This window comes from Oryctolagus cuniculus, chromosome 7 (assembly GCF_964237555.1).
Source record: "Oryctolagus cuniculus chromosome 7, mOryCun1.1, whole genome shotgun sequence".
Classification (NCBI taxonomy): domain Eukaryota; kingdom Metazoa; phylum Chordata; class Mammalia; order Lagomorpha; family Leporidae; genus Oryctolagus; species Oryctolagus cuniculus.
Genome location: NC_091438.1, coordinates 118,451,990 through 118,458,114, shown reverse-complemented (window position 1 = coordinate 118,458,114; position 6,125 = coordinate 118,451,990). Strand labels below are relative to the sequence as shown.

The following is a 6,125-nucleotide window of genomic DNA, read 5'->3' as shown; positions in this document are numbered from 1 at the left end:
GGGGGGGGAGCCGAGAGGGAGGAGGGTGTGCAGGGAGGCAGTGAGAAGGCAGAGAAACGGGAAACCAGACTCTGTCTTCCTCTCAAGTCCCCCCTCCTTCACCCAGAGGGAGGAAGGGGAGGTAGGGAGGGTGCCCTGTGGAGGCTGCTTTGGGCCCCACGCGGCTGTCACCGTCACGGGTGAACATCGTCCCATCTGAAATGTGGAGACGGATGCTCAGAATGGTGAGGCCACCTGCCGGGCCCACAGGGCTGCTGCTGAGAGACAGAGCAGGTGTGGGAGCCAGGCCTGGCTGACTGCCCAGCCCTGGAGGTGGCACCGAGGCTGGGCACCAGGAGAGCTGTCTTGTTTCCAGCGAACGTTTCCTCTAGGGTAGGGGTCTGGGAGGGGCAGAGGGAATGATGTATGAAGGATGAGGACCAAGAGGCACTGTTCCATGGAGAGATTTGTGAATCTCTGTGGTCTTATGTGGGAAGCTGTGGGTTTAGAGGATCTGGGTTTGAATCCCATCACTGCCATTTGCCAGGGACTCTGCAAAATTCAAGAGACTTTAGACCCTTACACAGTTGGAATTAACCCACCAGTGGAGGAGGATGATGATATCTGTCTTGAAGAATTTTCACTCATTCATTGCCTCACCCCGTGGATGTTTTTTGAACCTCCCTTATATGCCAGGTGTTGTGCTATACTCTTGGAAAATAGCACTAGCAACATAGCCAGACACTCACCACACTGGTTTTTTGGAGTGGAGACCTGTAAGTAAAACAGAGTGATCCTCTGACACAAAGGGATTGCAAGAGGAGGGGGCCTCACCCACATTTGGAGGTCCCAGGAAGACTTCCTGGAGGAGGTCACAGCTAAACCAGTGCTGAAAGGAGAGGGGAGAGGAGCTGCCAAGGTCCCCAGGCAGTAGGGCTGCCGATGCCCTTGAGGTGCTGGGAGAAGTTCAGAGTGGTCTCATTGTGGGGTGAAGGGCAGGGAAGGAAGTGGATGTGGCTGGGGAGATGGCAGGCGCTAGGCTTCTAGGCTCAGAGCCCAGGCCAGAGAAGCCCAGATATCAGACTGCAGATCAGCAAGCCGCCATCGGTGGCCTGGCCACCAGCTCTGTGGTTATCCTTTGGGAGAGGGCGGATAGGGAGAGGGCTGATCAAAGAGACAGGACGTGAGGTCTCTGAGTGTGGGGCCTGGAAGTCTACTGTTGGGGAAATATAAGCAGCACCCGCACCTCTAAGCCTGAGAACCTGAGAGATGTCACAGAGGGTTGTAAGAGGGGGACATCACGGCCAGACCCCGTGACTTCCTCCTTCCCCTGCGAAGACCTTTACAGCTCCTCCCTCCCCAGGCACCCTTCTGACCTCCAAGGTTTCTGATAAGAAATCGGCTGTCATTCAAATAGGGCGCTCCCTGCTGGGTAATGCTCTCTGGCTGTTTCGGAGAGGTACCTGTTTGCTTGTTTTCCAGTGTCTCTAGTTGTAAGCAGTTTATTGTGAAATGTTTCAGCGTGGGTTTCTTTAGGTTTGCCTCGTTTTGGGGGTTTGCTCATTTTCCCGAGTCTACATGTTGCATCTTTGACTAACTTTAGGAAGTTTTCAGCCAGTACTTGTTTGAATGTTTTTCATCACTCTTTCTCTTCTCCTGGTGGAACTCTGATAATAAGGATTTAAATACTTTCCCATTGTTCCACAGATCCCTGAGCTTCTGGGTTGTTTTCCATTTTCTTTTTGTTGCTTACATTCAGTAAATTTTATGGATTCTATCCTCTGTCATCTCCACTATTGAGCCCATCCATCAGGTTTGTTTTTTTAAGTCAGTTATTAGGATGAGGGATGAGGGATGAAGTGTTTTTCAGTGGCTATCATGTTTCAGCTATGCAAGATGAGTAAGCTGTAGAGACCTATATGACATGGTGCCTGTGGTTAACAAGATGATACTGTGCACTTTGAAGTACGTCTAGAGCCTAGACCGTGTGCCAAGTGTTCTTTTTTTTTTTTTTTTTTTTAAAGATTTATTTATTTGAAAGGCAGAGTTACAGAGAAGCAGAGAGAGAGAGAGAGAGAGGTCTTCCATTTGCTGGCTCACTCCCCAGATGGCTGCAACAGCTGGAGCTGTGCTGATCTGAAGCCAGGAGCCAGGAGCAGCCTTCTGGTCTCCCATGTGGGGGCAGGGGCCCAAGACTTGGGCCATCTTCTTCTGCTTCCCCAGGCCATAGCAGAGAGCTGGATTGGAAGTGGAGCAGCTGGGACACGAACCAGCACCCATATCGGATGCCAGCACTGCAGGCGGTGGCTTTACAAGCTATACCACAGTGCTGGCCCCGTGCCAAGTATTCTTAACACAAAAACACACAGACACGTGAACAACACAAAAGAACACAAGGACATTTTGGGGAGTGCTATGGTTATTGTGATGATAGTACTGTGCATGTATGCATATGTCTAAACTCACTAATATGTATACATTAAATATGAACAATTTCTTGGTATATCAACTATCCTTCAATGAAACCAAAAATTTGTTATTGTCTTTTAAATAACTTAATGTCAATTAATGTCTGTTTTAAAAATAACTCATTTCTCTGTTGAAATTTTCTGTTTTTTTCCCTCCTTGTTTCAAGATGATTTGCGATTGCTTATTGAAGCATTTTCATAATGACTGCTTGAAAATCCCGGTCACAAATATCTGATTATCTGTGTCAGTGTTGATTATCTTTTCTCAAGATGAGATTTGCCTAGTTCTGGGTATGATAGGTGATTTTTTACTGCATCCTGGCATTGTGGGTATTGTTATATCTTAATGTTAGCCGTCACAAAGCACACCGGACACCGGAGTAAGGGGAAGGGTTTATTGGGGAACAACCTACAGACCGGAGTGAAGGGGCGGTGAAGGAAAAAGGGAGAAAGAGAATATAAGAGAGAAACAGAGAGGAGAGGAGCTAGCAAGGAGAGAAGAGAGCAGAGGAGAGAGGAGAGCAGAGCCAAGAGCCAAGAGGAGGAGGCTAGAGAGAGGAACCGAGAGAGAGCAGGAGAAAAGGGCCAAGAGAGAAGGGGCAAGAGAGAGCAGGGAGCAGAGCAGAGATAGAGCGGGAGAGAAGGATGAGAGAGCACGTGTTCAGGAACAGGCCCTTTTAAAACTTTGCCTGAGGGCGGGCAGGGAAGCAGGAGCAGCCAATCCCATTAGGATGGGGGTGGAGCCTGGCTCAGGTAGCTGGGCCATGCGGCCAACTGTGCCAGTTTCCTAACAGGTATTATATTAAGATATTCTTGTTCCTGCTTAAATCTATTTTACCCTCAACCTGTTAAAGTTCAATGTGCAGGTTCCAGCCCACTTTTGTGAACTGTGGTTCCAGCGACAGTTTTCAGAGGCCCGGTTTGCATCATTTTTTCTGGTGCAACAGGGCTGGCTCCTACTCGGCCCTGCTGGCGCTGCCTGCAGGGGCAGAAGGCTTTTCCCGGGCTGCCTCCTGGCTCCGGCGGCCCAGGAGCTGTGGCGTCTGCTAAGTTCTCGGCCACTGTATGGAGGCCTGGAGATGCAGGGCTCTGATGACACTGCCGCTGTTGGTAGATCGGCCTGGGCTGCCCCAGGAAGGAGTAGGGCTTGGGCACATGCTGGGGGTTGGGGCTCCCTCTCCACTGGGCTTCCACGTTCCTGGTCCCCTGCCTGGAGAGAGCAGGCTTCTTTTCTTCTTCTGAATGTGTGTTTGTGCTCTCGGCAGCTCTGCATTGCAGGCCAAACAAAATGCAACCCGGGAACTCTCTCTTTCTCTCTCTCTCTCTCTCTCTCTCTCTCTCTCTCGTCCTTCCCCCAGTCTGCTGCCTCCTTTCAGCTTTCACAGTCCTTTTTATGGTAGTCTGTCGAACTATTTCTAGACTATTTGGCTGATCTTAGAAGGGAGGAGCAGAGAAAAGTGAATCAATGTACACTCTTGTCCATCGTTTGCCTTACAAGTTGTGGCACAAAGTAAATAGAATAAAACTGCTGCACACACAGGACACTCGTGTTGTGCAATCGTCACACCACCACCCACTTCCACTCCACAGGGAAACCCTGGGCCCTTGGGTGGTCACTTCCCCTTCCCTGACCTGCTTCTGTCTACTGCAGTCTGCTTCCTGCCTCTGTAGATCTGGCCACTCTGGATATTTCATATAATATTAGTATAATTTGTGGCCGGCTTCTCTCACTTAGTATAATGCTTTCAAAGTTTATTCAAGTTTGGCATGTGCACATACTTCGTTGCTCTTTGTGGCTGACTAGCTCCTTGTGTGGGTACGTATTTTGTTCGTCTGTTGATGGGCGTTTGGTCTGTGTCTATCTTTGGCTCTGTGAATGCTGTTGTTATCAACGTTTGTGTACAGGCTTTTGTTGGGACACAGAGCTCCAGTTCTTTTGGAGCTTAGAGTAGACGTCTGGGGTCAACTTGGAGTGGATGTGCTGGGTCATAGTGTGATTCGGTTTCCCTTGGGGCTGAGCCACCCAGTCGGCTTTTGCGGAAGCTGCACCGTTCCGTTCCACCTGCAGTGTGTGAGGAGCCTCGCCCCTCCACATCCGCATCAACGCTCACTGCTGTCCGCTGAAGCCCAGCCCTCCTAAGTGGGCAGGGGAAGGTTTACCCTTGTGGTTCTGACGTTCATTTCCCAGTGACGACCTTCATTCAACTTATTTTTCATATACTCACTGGTCGCTTGTATATATCTTTGATGAGGTGTCTATTCCAAGCTGTTTGCCCAGGTTTTGGCTGGGTTTTGTCTTCCTGTTGTTGCATTCTAGGGTTCTTTATACAGTCTTGACACTGGACCTTTATCAGGTATGTGATTTGCAAATATTCTCTCCCATTTGGTAGATTGTCTCTCTGCTTCTTGACGCTATATTTTAATGCACAAAAGTTAAATTTTGGCGGCGTCCAATTAATCTATGTTTTTCTTTGTTGCTTATGCTTTTGGTGTCATATATAAGAAACCCTGTTGCCAAATCTGAGGTTATGAAGATTTACTCCATGTTTTCTGTCTAGAGTTTTGTAGTTTTGGCTCTTAACTTGAGGCTTTTAATCCATTTTGAGCTAATTTTCACGTTGGCGTGAGGCAGGAGTCCAGTTTCCCACTTTTTCATGTCAGTACCGTTTGTTGATGAGATTATTCTTTCCTCATTGTTCTTCCCCCTCTTCAAATTCATTCCACTGTCTCCATTACACCTGCCACCAGCTATGTGAAATCTTTTCTTTTTTTTCCTTAAAAATTTAAAAAATTTATGTGAAAGGCAGAATTATAGACAGAGAGGGAGAGGGAGAGGGATGGGGAGGGGGAGGGAAGGGGGGAGGGGGATGAGGAGTGGGATAGGAGAGAGAGAGAGAGAGAGATCTTCTATCCACTGGTTTACTCTGCAAATTGCTGCAGTGGCTGGGGCTGGGCTGGGCTGAAGCCAGGAGCCAGGAGTTTCATCTGGGTCTCCCATGCAGGTGCAGGGACCCAAGCACTTGGGCCATTCTCCACTGCTTTCCCAAGTGCATAAACAGGGAGCTGGATTGGAAGTGGAGCAGCTGGGACTTGAACCAGTGCCCGTATGGGATGCCGGTTCTGAAGGCGGCAGCTTTACCCGCTACGCCACAACATCAGCCCCCATTGCATGCAGTCTTGAAGATCTTTGAGGCTACCCTTGGAAAATAGTTTGTTGGGAGCTGATTGGATACAGGGGTTCCTACTGAGTGAGAAACTCCAAGATCCATCCCTGAGAAATGGGGGTGGGACTGGGGTATGGCGGTGAAGACGGAGAGATGGGCAGAGATTTGAGAGTGGTTTTAGTGTCAGAATTGGCAGAATGCAGGTGCAGCAAGTGAGAAAGATTGGAGTCCACGACACTGTGCTTCTGGTCTGGGTGGTGCTGCCAGTTCCTTGCCATGAGAGTAGGTGGGGGGGGGGGGGGTGTGTGGAGACTCTGTGCTGGGAGTCTCTGGGTATGAGCTGCCCTAGCGTCAGGTGCTGTGTGTACACACAGACTCCCTGGGTGACTAATGTGTCTGTCTTCTGAAGGCTCGGGTGTTCACTAAGGCTGGGGAGCGAGGACGTGGTCAGTCAGTGATTCTTGCAGTCTTGGCCAGGACTATCTGTCTCATGGCCATGCTCTGCCCTCCCCCA

General features: G+C 49.5%; 1 protein-coding gene across 9 annotated transcripts in view; it reads left to right on the top strand.

Moving 5' to 3' along the window:
* Positions 1 to 6,125, top strand: part of MROH7 (maestro heat like repeat family member 7) — a 50,286-nt gene that overhangs the window by 300 nt on the left and 43,861 nt on the right. Inside the window, exon 1 of one of the 9 annotated variants that reach the window (XM_051856437.2) lies at positions 1,319 to 1,438. The exons of 7 other annotated variants lie outside the window; for them this stretch is intronic. The gene's annotated coding sequence lies outside the window, so the exon portion shown is untranslated. Of the gene's footprint in view, positions 1 to 1,318; positions 1,439 to 4,491; positions 4,802 to 6,125 lie in introns of those variants that run through there. One more of the 9 variants, XM_070078448.1, reaches the window with a different exon arrangement.